Below are 14040 nucleotides of genomic sequence, written 5' to 3' on the forward strand. Positions count from 1 at the left end.
CTGCTTAAATTACATCATTAATATTTTTTAGCAAGCCAGTGCTTAAAGCCTGCACATTTCTTCTGCATATAGCCTCCCTTCTTGCACAAGAGACACATTATCTCCCTTTGATGCTTAGGCCCTTTTAACTTCTTCAACTCAGCCTTAGGAGCAAAATGCAGCTTCTTCTTAGCATTGGAGGAATCCCCACTGTGCTTCCTCCTATTGGGACCAGGACTAATGATATTGACTAATTGCAATCTTTCAGCATTCTGTCTTTCCTCTTCTTCAACACAGTAGCTAATAAGATCATGATGTTCCACTTTTCCTTCTGAGTGTTGTAGCTTATCTTGAAAGGCCAAACTCATTTGACAGTGAGGTCATGATAAAATGAACAAGGAAACCATGAGAGATAGCTATGTCCATTCCTTTTAGCTTAGCGGGCATGTCATACATAGACATAATGTGCTCTCTTATGCCGTTGGAGCCTTCGTACTGGAGGTAAGCATCTTCGTGATCAATGTACTAGCATATGTTTTTGGAATAACCCATACTTATTGTTACTCTAATCCACATCACCTTTGGGCAGAAAATGGATTAGAAATAAATAAACTAAGATAACATATGATTTAAACAACTTTGATCAGATAATAATCACATGCAAAATTAACCTCTAATTAAAACTTCATGTTTATTTCATCTTAATAAGAGGGTGATTACATCCGCTTAACACCAATTAACTGCAGCTTATTTATCAATAAACATCAGCTAAACATACTGAGAACGGCGCGATCTCAGCCGTGCGAACTGAATCGGACGGTTGAATCCCATTCCACGTTAAACAGAACTGGCAGCCCCCCTAAAAAGAAAGACAGTACAGAGCTCATGAAGTTCCCGAACAGCGCGATTCACGGCCTCGCCGGCGCGGCCTCCGGTGCTGATGGAGTGCGAGAGGCGTTGGGCGGGTGCTGAGGTGGCCGAGGCGGTGCTGGTGCGCGGCGGCGCGCATGGAGCTGAGGCGCGCGGCGGCGCAGCGTGGACTGAGGCGGGATCGCGGCGGCGCGCTGGAGCCGAGGCGGCGGCGCGATGCGCGGGAGGCTGATGCGCGCGACCTGCGGCGGGACTGAGGCGCGGGGCGCGCGCGCTGAGGCGGCGACGCGAGGAGCTGAGGGCGGCGGCGCGCGCGTTACTGATGCGCGGCCGGAGCTGCGGCGGCTCCCCTCGCCGGCGCCGCGTGCAGTGGCCCAAGGCCGGCGCGCGGCTCCGTCGAGGATGGCCTCTGTGGCATCTTCCGACGCGTTCCCGGTGAGGGAGACGGACGACGGTGCGGCATCGGTGCCCTCACACATCACCTCGATGTGCGGGTGTCCCGAAGGACTCGGCGTCGGCGCGGTGTTCTCAGGCGAGGTGCTCCTCCTCTCTTAGGGTTCTGATTTGGGGAATTTTCTCATCTTTTCTTACAGGGTTTTGCTTCTTATTCGAAAATTTGCTCATCTCCTTCTAATTGCTGCAGCTAATTATACTAGACAGAAACATCTAAGGTTAATTCTACTGAAACATCTAAGGTTTTCGTTCATAATTTAGTTTGCTTTTTAGTCTCTTTTTTGGGATGGTGAGGCGGTGGCTACATCCTGAAGTCAGAATAAGGTCCTCCCCGTCCTATCCTCGCTCCGGTGGTGCATCTAGCGCTGACGGAGGACGCGTGGAGTTGTGTGCCCGTCGGATCTCCTGGGATCCGGTCGGTTTTCGTTTTTGTTGGTGTGGTTTCATGTCGGTCTCTTCGATCTACGATTGTCATCATTGGCGATGGTTGCTTGCTCTGGTGCGCTGGTCCTTTGGGACCTTAGCACGACGACTTCCGTCTGTCTACTACAACAAGCTCTACTACGACAAGCTTTGCTCGACTCCGGCGATGGAGGGGCGAGGACAGCGGCGCGCCTTCGGCTCGTGCTAGTGTTTGTAGTCGTCGCTAGGTGGTCCGAGTACCAATTTGTAATTTTCTTTATTTTTTGGATTATTTGTACTACTGTTGATGGTTATTAATAGATCGGTGGATTTCTCGCAAAAAAAAAAAATTCTACTGAACTGAACATTATAATCTAAAATGAATATGCTTGACCGAAATATTAATACAGGCATAACATGACCACAGACAGAAACTAAGTAGGCAATTAGTGCTCGAAGGACATTAGCAGAAACATAATTAGCAATATCACATACACTAATTAAAACATGATCATGAAATAAAACTAGGTAACCGATCTCAAACTAATCATCACCCAACGTAATCAACACAGCAGATGTATCATGTAATACAGTTAACTGAAAAACTTATTATATGCGTTGATCATAGGCAGGCAAACTAAGCTATGATCGATTAAACAGAACTAACATGGTTCTATTTAGGCTAATCACGGCTCTGATACCAAATGTAAGATCTAACTTGTACATGATTAGGATTAGCCCAAAATAGAACACCTAGTCTGATGCGGATTAAGAGAGTCTAACCATTGCTTGATGAAGCCATCAGAGCCTGTTCGTCGACGTGAACAGCAGTATGCCGATGAATGTGCTGTGGTTTCTGTGGTATTGTGTCGTAGGACTTAGGACTATCCATTTTTTGTTGGCCGATGCTAAGGCAAACGGGTGCAAACAAACAGCCACGAATATCCATTGGTTGGAGCAAATTCCCCCATGTAACATCATATCCACATGTATGCAACATGGAGGCCAAACGCTTGACGCGCACAAAAAATTGCAGAAAGAATGTAATATTCGCTACATCCATCCAAAACAAGACGAGTTTATAACATTTGAAAAACACAAATGTGACACTCAAAAAAATAATCCCAGAATCACTTAAATATATTTTGAAGCATGTATATCATCAGAATGGGCTTGTCTGCCACGAATCTAGGTCAACTGAGCATCGTTGGAGACTGATCCACTGAACCAAGACCTATGGTCAGCACGATGGATAACCGCAGATTCAAGGTCCATCATGGTGGTAAGGCAGCGACTTGCTGGGAAAAGCGCTATCCTTGGGGAAGCTAGCGGCCTAGCGCCAGACATAGATAAGCTAGCTGATTGGTTAGGGGAATAGTGACATTTACATTTTCTTTTTTCCTGCGGGCTTGTGCCGTGACTCCAAGTTTCTTAGGAATTCTCACAGCAAATCTGCAATCCACTTGGTTTCGGTTTCGAGAAAATGCAATGACATTGCTTTTCTTTTCATTGCAAAGAAGAGTTTGTTACAGTTTCACCCCTCCAAGGAGGGTTACAGGTAGGTTTTACATCTTGCCGCCAGACTGGGATGTACCATTTGGTTTTGTGATTTGGCATGTGACTGGGATTTTACTACACAGGTTCTATGAAAGGCTAACTGCTGGCTCGTACCACCTGTTTGGTGTATGTTGTTGCTTGTTATATGACCCAAATTTGCTACCATCAATGCTTCATGACAGGGGATGCTGAGCAATTTTGGTTTGTCGAACAAAAAGAGGATTGAGATACTCAAGGATGTCAGTGGCATTCTCAAGCCATCGAGGTAACTATCTGCTCTTGCCAAACTCAATCATGGAGTATTATTTATCTAATTTAGTGCTTATTATGTGTTGTCAGCCATGGAGGTAAATATGCCCTTGGCTTTGTTTTAGCTCTGCACTGAGCTTGCCATCGGGCTTAAGTGGGACTCATTAGCAGTATCCTGGGCAGATTTTAATTTTCGATTTAAAGACAATAGATGGTTAGCAAAGCTATTGCGGTTTCAGTATAGCAAGTTGTGATTTTGCAAATTTCTTGACGTAGTCTTATAGGCAGGGGCGGAGCCAAGATTTGACCATGGTAGGGGTGGAGGGGGTCTGGAAGACAACAACTGTTGAGCCACATACACAACTTTTCTATACGAATAGACGGCACAAAAGATATTTTTTACAGTCACGACAACAGCCATCAAGCGACATACACGATTTTTTTGTACGAATGAACGGCACAATTTTTTTTTTGTTTACAGTTATGATTTTTTTCAAAAAGCTAAATTGTAACATTTTTATTCGATCTAGCAAATAGTGGCCTGTATATAAATTGAATTGTAATACAAATACACACATTACCTCAAGCATAGACAGTATGTTTGACTGAAGGTCAGGCCTAGGAAAATATCACAAACTGAACTCCGGTCATGGCCGGCACACGTGGGCCGGTAGATGTGTGTTGTAGGAAGCGCTGGAGCGGATAGTACCGAGGCAGCCAGGCCCACCGGTGTCTGAGCTAGTGATATGGATGGTGGCGTTTGTAGGCCGTGCGCCGCGGGTGGTGGCGGCCAGCGCCCTAGCAGCACGACATGGTCACAAAGGGATGTAGACAGTTCGATCAATTGACGATCGGTGGCTAATTCCCATCGAGTCAGTAAACCAAGGCCACAACCAAGATGGATGGGGAGATGGTCACTATTCTTTAGTCATCAGTTTGTTGGACCAGATCTTAATCAATATATTATGCATGGTTAATTAAAATTGTGTTTATCTCTGGCCACAACCAAAATAATTGAAGATCTAGGTTTGTCTTAAGTCAAATTTATCTAATCTTGAAGGATTTAGATAAAAATGTGTAAACGTCTACAACATCTATATAATATTATAAAATATTATATGACGAAGCTAACAAAACTAAATTGTTTTGTTGATGTTAATATTTTTTTTTATAAACTTGGTCAAACTTAAAGTATTTTGATTTAGGACAAACCCAGAAGTTCAATTATTTTGGAATAATGAACATGTAAGGCAATTGGGGAAAACATTATTGCTATATTGAGAGACTTTCATGCGATTTTAAATCAACTCTGCTTCCTTTACCGGTCACAATTCTTAACTAACCCATATCTAGCTTACGACCTCTGTCAAACAATATAAAACACTTTGACAAGCTAAAATAGCTTGCCAAAACATCTCATATTGTGGGAAGCAGGGAGTATTTATTTGTGCAACCATGGCTGTTCCAAAATTCATGCTCCATGCATGAACTATTGTGACTTTCAACAAATAGAATTACCTCTTTTTCATTCTCTCACTAGTAAGCACACAACTTCTTTGTGTCTCAATGCACTGAAAGAACGAAGACGTTGCGAAATACCAAACCTTTAACAGTTCACAACTAAACATTTATGGAATAGAAACAAGTGACAACGACATGACAATACGCAGCTGACGCATCAACTTAACGTTTGTAAATTAATAGACCATGGATGCAATTACCACATCTTCTAGTTGACATCAACGATATTTTCTTTCTCCTTACATTTGAAAAATATGGTTTTGATGTCGGTCCTTTGAGTTATTTATTTAATAAAACATATGTCAGGTTGACACTTCTTCTGGGACCTCCATCGTCGGGGAAAAGCACATTTATGCGAGCACTAACTGGGAAGCCTGATAAAAATCTCAAGGTTGCGTTTGTTGTTCCTGGAATACTCTGAAAATGTGTGCTTGTTATAAACTAAATCAACTTTTGCCCACAGGTATCTGGAGATATCACATATTGTGGTCATACATTTTCAGAGTTCTACCCTGAGAGAACTAGTGCATATGTCAGTCAATATGATCTACACAATGGACAAATGACAGTTAGGGAGACAATGGACTTCTCAAGACAATGTCTAGGCACTGGCGCTAGATCTGCTATTCTGTCAGAACTAGAAAAGAGGGAGAAGAATGCAGGAATTAAGCCTGACATCAAGATCGATGCTGTCATGAACGCAACTGTGGTAGAAGGAAAGGAAACTAATGTTATGATGGATCATACACTTAAGGTGAGGGTGTATTGTTTGTTGTCTTTTAAAAGGTTAAAACAACATTGTTTAGACTCACCAACCTCAGCTTGCCTAGTTGTTTATTTTAATGTACGGACAGGTGGTTGTTGGAGATTATGATTTTGTACTTCTCATCGTTAGGATAAGTGCGCACATATCACTTGAGTAACGATCCATATGAAAATTTAGCAATTTGTTCTTCATGCAAATAGTATCTTCACATGCATCTACGATTCAGTATTCTAACGATGAAAAATATGTAGGTTCTTGGGCTGGATACTTGTGCTGATATTATCGTTGGTGATGAGATGAAAAGAGGCATTTCTGGCGGGGAAAAGAAACGTGTAACAACAGGTATGCATGCAGCCATGCATATGATGTACCGTAATACATAACAGTTATTATTGAACATTGTACTCATAAAGTTGTATATGCATACTGCATCGTAAGTCGTAAAGAAATATATGTAATTTTATTTATGAATTTTCAGCATGAATAGCTGTTATTTGTTCAAATAGTACATTGTAAATTGTCTATATTGTATTTATTTATTCTTTTCTCTAATGACAGAGTTAGTAATTTATGCGGTGAGATCTAATTACACATGGTACAAAAGTTTAGGCAATCGACTCCTTTTTCTCTCATCACCTATAAATACAAGGTGGCTGCACCACTGAGTTGCTCTGTTATATTAGCTATGTAGCTGTTGTTTTCTCAAAAATATTGGGCATGAAATAATTTTATCAATTATATAGTTTCATAATGAATCATATATTACATTATTTACATATCAAGAGTCCTAAGCTTGGGTTTTGATTCATTATTACCTTAGGAGAAATGCTAATTGGACCTGCAAGAGCACTGTTCATGGATGAAATTTCTACTGGGCTTGATAGTTCTAGCACATTTCAGATTGTCAAATACATCAGACAGATGGCCCATCTGATGGATTATACAGTGATGATCTCTCTTCTTCAGCCTCCACCTGAGACCTATAATCTATTTGATGACATTATTCTGCTATCAGAAGGGTATATAGTTTACCATGGGCCACGAGAGAACATCCTCCAATTTTTTGAGACTGCTGGTTTCCAGTGTCCTGAACGGAAAGGAGTGGCCGACTTCCTACAAGAGGTGACTTCCAGGAAAGATCAACAACAATATTGGTGTCGCGATCATGTGAATTATCATTATGTCTCAGTCTTCGAGTTCTCTCAACTTTTCAAGAGATATCATGTCGGACAGAAGCTGCAGAAAGAGTTGGAGATTCCTTATGCCAAATATAAAACACATCATGATGCGTTGACTACAACGAAGTATGGATTATCTAGTTGGGAGTCCCTCAAGACAGTGCTGTCAAGAGAGTGGTTGTTGATGAAGCGTAACTCCTTCATCTACATATTCAAGTCATTTCAATTGTTTGTCCTAGCAATTTTAACTATGACTGTGTTTCTCCGAACAAAGATGCCCCATGAGAAATTTTCTGATTCTACCAAATTTAGTGGTGTTTTGACATGTTCTATGATCACAATCATGTTAAGTGGATTTTCTGAGGTACAAATGACTATCAAAAAACTACCAGTATTCTACAAACAGAGAGACTACTTGTTCTTTCCAGCATGGACCTTTGGAGTTGCAAACATAATCTTAAAGCTTCCTTTTTCACTGATGGACACATCTGTTTTTACACTTGTTACATATTATGTTATAGGTTTTGCCCCTGCTCCAGGAAGGTAGCCGCTCTTCTTTCTTGCAGCATTTTCTCATTTCAATAATATGATATGTATAATTTTTTTTGTTATATTTCATTTGATGCTTTCATCTCTCTGCTGGTTTCAGATTCTTTAGCCAACTACTAGCGTACTTTTGTATGCACCAGATGGCTGGGGCAATGTTCCGGTTGCTAGGTGCAATTTTGAAAACGATGGTTGTAGCTAATACGTTTGGAATGTTTGTGCTGCTCTTCTTTTTCTTGTTTGGAGGATTTGTCATCCCTAGAAGTAAGTATGACACTGGAAACTCTACCCTTTTTCAAAATATAAGTTCTCTAGTCAGTTACTATTTGTTAGACACAAAATAATTGCCCATGAAAACAGTTTGAAAGTTCATTTTCGAGATTTTTGTCTCATTTTCTCTTAAGCACTGTGAGCTAATATAACTTCCATTTCTTACTGTGTAAGCTGATATATATATGTGTGTGTTTATGTGCATAGATGACATTAAACCTTGGTGGATCTGGGGATACTGGATATCTCCCATGATGTATAGCAATAATGCCCTATCAACCAATGAATTCCTTGCCAGTAGGTGGGATATTGTAAGTTTTCTGTCACGACAATGTTTCCTCTCCTTATCAAATGAGCTCTAGACAAAAGCACAAACCATTTATCACATGTTAAATATTCCTGATATATTTTGCTTGTTTACACGAAAGAGAAAAAATAGAACATCTTATAATTTTTACAGCCCTACTTTCTAGTATGTTCATATATGAAATAAACAAAAATAACATATTTTGTAACTTATACCAACTTCTTATTGCAGCCCAATGTTGATAGAAGTATTGATGCATTAACGGTAGGGAAGGCTTATCTCAAATCAAAAGGCTACTTTACGGGTGAATGGGGGTATTGGATTTCCATTGGAGCCGTGATAGGATTTATGGTTCTTTTTAATATTCTCTACCTTTGTGCTCTTACATTCTTGAGCTGTAAGCACCTCCCCTTTTTCCTGTTTCGTGGGTTTTCCTGGTATTTCATTAATTTGGTGTCTAGTTTAAGCGCACACTTACATACTATTTTTTATACAGCTGCTGGCAGTTCAAAGGGTGTGGTTTCTGATGGTACCCCTGAAAATGAGTTGAAAATAGGTTTAAAAAGTGAAGAACAAATGCCCCAGGTTAACAATGGTATGGTAGCATCATATGCATCTCATGTGTATCTTCATCTGCTATTGGTTATCACATATCCACTTCTATCAAACTCATGACTCATGATGTCTTCCTAGTAGATTTTTCAATAAGGCCCCATTTGGAATGCAATTGTACAATTTAGTTGTAGCAAGGGAATATTGTTTCTCAAGAAATTCAAGCAAGGATCCTACAGTCCAACTGGGCCATAAATTATGTTACAATAGGTTCATCATCCATACATAGGGCTCATGCTATCATATGCATGTAAAATGAAGAATAAAGTTTTTCTTTCTACTGCTAGCTATAGTATTTTTTATATAGCACCCATCTCATATTTTTCCTACGACCAGTGTTAGGAAAAGAAGAATCAAAAAACAAAAGAACCCAGATGGGAATGGTGTTGCCGTTCCAACCTCTTACGCTTTCTTTCAACCACATGAACTACTATGTCGACATGCCCACTGTAAGTTCATATTCTAAAAGATGTATTCGATCCGTCCCTAAAAGAGCTGCTCCACTTTGTCTAGATACAAGTTTATATAGACATATCTTAGTTATAGGTAGATCCACATCTAAGAAGCTTTTTTTTTTTTGGAACAGAGGGAGTACCAATTATTTTGACACTATCAGATCATGCAAAGTTGCTAAGAAACATCATAGCTGGTGTAGGAATGAGCTTGCTTCACTTTCTCTTATAGCTCTTTTTAGATACGTATTTGCATATTTTGTAACCTGTATATTACCTTGATTTTTGTAAAGTAAGCTAGTGGCACTTATTTCTCTATAAACGACTATAGTTTAGACATGAAATTTAAATTAAACATATTTCTCTATAGGAAATGAAGGCACAAGGTTTCACCGAAAACCGTCTCCAGCTACTATCTGATATATGTGGTGCATTCAAACCTGGTGTTCTGACCGCATTAGTTGGTGTCACTGGAGCTGGAAAGACCACTCTAATGGACGTACTGGCAGGAAGAAAGACAAGTGGAACCATTGAGGGTGATATGAGGCTCTCTGGCTACCCTAAAAAACAAGACACCTTTTCTCGAATTAGTGGCTATTGCGAGCAAACTGATATCCATTCACCAAATGTTACTGTGTATGAGTCCCTCGTGTATTCTGCCTGGCTGCGCCTTTCCTCAGAAGTTGACAAGAATACTAGAAAGGTACGTGTTCAGTTGCTTAGTTTTGTGGATTCCACCTGTATGAACTCTTGATGGTACAGGAGAAAATATCAATATTAATTTTATATGTACCTACGTGGTGTTTTCTATCAGGTGTGCGTTAGGTGGCCAGCATATATAAGACCAAGCCTAATGCCCTGTGTATAAGTAGTAGTATTGTCTATGGAAACTCACTATTGATACTGGGTGCATATTCTCCTGTCAGCCAAAAAACATTTTTAAATAGTGAAAAATATTCTGAACAAAAAAATTGGCACATGCCAACTTTCGCCGAAAACCGACTTTTTGTGTCATGTGTAAAAAATATAGTGATATATCTCTTGAAGAGCTTTTTTAGCAGCAAATTTTATCTTGTTTACACACCACAAAATATATCTGTTTTTTCGTGAAACGACTTTCCGATTGAGATGCACGCGAGATTTTTTTTGTCAATATTTTAAAATGTGTTTGAAACTCGTTTCAAAAGCGAGAAAATATCAGGAGCATATGCTCCTGGGTGGAAAAATGCCTCGACCTTTTGTCTTGCAGGATCAAACAACTTTGATGTTGGTTATTTTGCCGTTTCTCCAGTCATAGCAGAACAGGTTATGAGTCCTCTTACAAGTTTTATGCCATAGAGAAAAGATGATTTTTAATAGGCTTATTGAAGGAAAAAAAGGATAGGTTTCTTATTCTCTTAAGAATAGTTACATCTTTGGCTTGTATTAACAGCTTTAAAAGTTTTCTAGTATGAGATGCTCTTGGGCCAGTGAGGTTGGAATGGTATCATTATTTGGTTTTTCTTCGTATTTCTTATCACATTATTCTGATATTAAATGGCTTGCTTACCATAAATGATGCTGAAACAAGATGCATGTTTTATGATTGGGAGTTGAAGGCAATCATGCATTATTCTGACAAACTTTATATGATTGTAGGTGTTTGTGGAGCAAGTGATGTCACTTGTTGAGCTTGATGTATTGCGTAATGTGCTGGTAGGTCTACCTGGTGTTAGCGGATTATCAACTGAACAAAGGAAAAGGCTCACGATTGCTGTTGAACTAGTTGCCAATCCTTCAATTATATTCATGGATGAGCCAACTTCTGGCCTTGATGCTCGAGCAGCAGCTATTGTTATGCGTACTGTTAGGAACACTGTTAACACAGGACGAACTGTGGTTTGCATAATTCATCAACCCAGTATTGATATCTTTGAGTCTTTTGATGAGGTCCTTGCATTGATGTTATCTTGGTCTTATTTGGTCTTATGTTTTTGTCTTTGCATGTTTGTATTGAAGAAGTTCTCCTTTTCAGCTCCTATTGATGAAGAAGGGAGGACGGGTCGCATATGCTGGCAAGCTCGGTCACCATTCTGACACACTAGTTAAATACTTTGAGGTGAATTGTCTTTATAATGTTTTCCTGATCACAATGTTCTAATATGTTAAATACCAGTAGTGGTAAAATGACGTTATCGCTTCAGCATCTGTATGGGCCAAGCAATTCTTCTCGGAAAATTTCTATGAGATTAGTAGCATGCGAAAAAATTCAATTATTCGATCATACAGTAGGCCATTTCTAGTAGTTCACAATGATGCAATAGAAGACGTTGACAAATCCTTTTTCCATGGTTGTATATACCATATACACACTAACCACCTATGTGCTACATTGTGATTCAATGTCGAAACATTCTTGGCCATGTGATTGGTTCTTAATCATTCATGTATTTATTTTTAGAGGGTCTCTTTCGTATATGGCCCAACAATGTTTGGTCTTGGTGCAGACATACGATTAACTATTTGTCCTTGGCAAAGATATACTACCTCTGTACGGATTTAATCGACGCATGGATGTAAAGCAAATGAACTAGCTGTGGTTCTAATCAAAGTCAATTAAATAAGAACGGAGGGAGTACCATATATGTTTAATATGCAAAGAAGAGAGAGACAACAAAAGCTACTTGTAATGGATTGTATTTTCGTGCAGGCAGTTCCAGGTGTTCCTAAAATAACAGAAGGATACAACCCAGCTACGTGGATGCTTGAAGTTACCTCTCCTCTAGCTGAGGCTCGCCTGAATGTAGACTTTGCTGAAATTTATGCCAATTCTGCACTTTACCGGTAAACTTATTAGCTATGTTACTCTATTAACAGTTTCTTAGTGTAATTGTGCTTCCTTTGATGCTATTCGAACTATGTACACTTTGAGAGTACAAACAAACAACACTTCAAATTCCCCTTTTTATGTTCTAACATTTTTTCATGAATATATTCAGGAGCAATCAAGACCTTATTAAAGAGTTGAGCGTCCAACCGCCAGGCAGCCAGGATCTCTCATTTCCTACCAAGTATTCTCAGAATTTTATAAATCAGTGCATGGCAAATGCTTGGAAGCAATTTAGGTCTTATTGGAAGAATCAACCTTACAACGCTATGCGTTATCTTATGACGTTTCTCTATGCTGTTTTGTTTGGTACAGTCTTTTGGGGCAAAGGAAATAATATGTATGATTCTAACTTGTATTCCAGCTTATCCTGAAATTCCGTTCATTTATTTTCCGTAACTACGAAAGATCAGTTGTAATGCATCTTGTTTGACCTGCAGCCTTTTGCCTTTTGCAGAGAGTCCCAGCAGGACCTGTACAGTCTACTTGGATCAATCTATGCTGTTGTTTTCTTCCTTGGAGCTTCCACTGTGCTATCAGTTCTGCCCGTTATGTCTATCGAGAGGACAGTTTTCTACCGCGAAAAAGCAGCAGGGATGTACTCTCCACTGTCCTATGCATTTGCACAGGTAACTTCTAATAACATGAATGTTATCATCTGGAGATATTGTTTGTAGTATTGTTTTTCTATTTTTTTTCAGCAAGTTCATACATGCACTTTCTTCTAAAACTGGTGCCGTTCATAGGCACTTGTCGAGTTTGTGTACAGTGCCGCTCAGGGTGTTCTCTATACCGTTCTTTTCTATCCCATGGTTGGCTTTGACTGGAAGGTAGACAAATTCTTCTATTTCATGTTCTTCATTGTTGCGGGCTTTGTCTACACTACATTGTATGGCATGATGCTTATTGCCTGCACTTCCTCTGAGCTTCTCGCGAGTGTCCTTGTTGCGCTCTCTCTAACTGTGTGGAACATTTTTGCCGGGTTCATCATATCCCGACCGGTACGCATTTCAGTGAAGCACTTCCTGTTGATCAAAACTAATCAAGTACCGAGCATATAAGATATATATTTGCCCTATTGCAGATGATGCCTGTTTGGTGGCGGTGGTTCTACTGGGCGAACCCGGTTTCCTGGACCATCTATGGTGTTATTGCATCGCAGTATGGCAACGACAATAGAAATCTGACAGTCCCTGGTCAAACTGGTGGCCTGGTGGCTGTGAAGGATTTCTTGAATGACAATCTGGGCTATAGGCACGACTTCCTTGGTTATGTTGTGCTGGGGCATCTAGGCTATATCCTTCTCTTTTCTTCCTCTTCGGTTACGGGATCAAGAAGCTCAACTTCCAGAGACGGTAGGAGGGAAGTAACCGGGTGTGCATCCAGAATTATCCCTTGTCCCGTCATTTATCTTTTGGTGAGGAAAAAATGTATCGCCATGTTGCTTAATGCAGAGATTTATTGGTCTGTCTCACAGAGAATAGTTCGTATCATATTGCAAATGAGTGCGGATTTATAGCCACCCGGCTAACGTCTGATGATGTGCTGGAGCTTCGGTCTGCCTTGCTAGTTGTCCATGGCAGCTGAAGATTTATAGATCACGTTCAAAACTAGATTACTCCCTAATTGTACGATCGTATGACATGAAAACAAGAGAGGTGGATCAACAAACCTTGTTCGGCTGGCTGTGCAAATGCCCCTTATAAAAAAAATAGGCATGCATGATGCGCTACTTAGGACTGACAATCCATTTTCTCGCATCCAGCGGGCCAAAAACCGTGCGTTTGATAGGCCAGTCTGTCTTAAAACCTTGGCCCGCACGCTTCTCAAATCACTATTTTTACATGCAGAGGAACTCGATTCCTCTGTTTTCAGCGAGCCAAGCTCGGCGCGGCCGAAATGGGGAAAAGTAGCGCCCTGCTGTGCAATCTGGGAGATGGCGCGAGCACGTGCGGAGTCACGAAAAGTTGGCGGGAGAAATTTTGTCACCTCACGCCGAATTGAGCCTCTTA

General features: G+C 40.4%; 1 pseudogene; it reads left to right on the forward strand.

Moving 5' to 3' along the window:
• Positions 1 to 1295: 1295 nt before the first annotated feature.
• On the forward strand, positions 1296 to 13485 carry LOC124694559 (annotated as a pseudogene).
• Positions 13486 to 14040: the final 555 nt, after the last annotated feature.

Source organism: Lolium rigidum, chromosome 3, assembly GCF_022539505.1.
Source record: "Lolium rigidum isolate FL_2022 chromosome 3, APGP_CSIRO_Lrig_0.1, whole genome shotgun sequence".
Taxonomy (NCBI): domain Eukaryota; kingdom Viridiplantae; phylum Streptophyta; class Magnoliopsida; order Poales; family Poaceae; genus Lolium; species Lolium rigidum.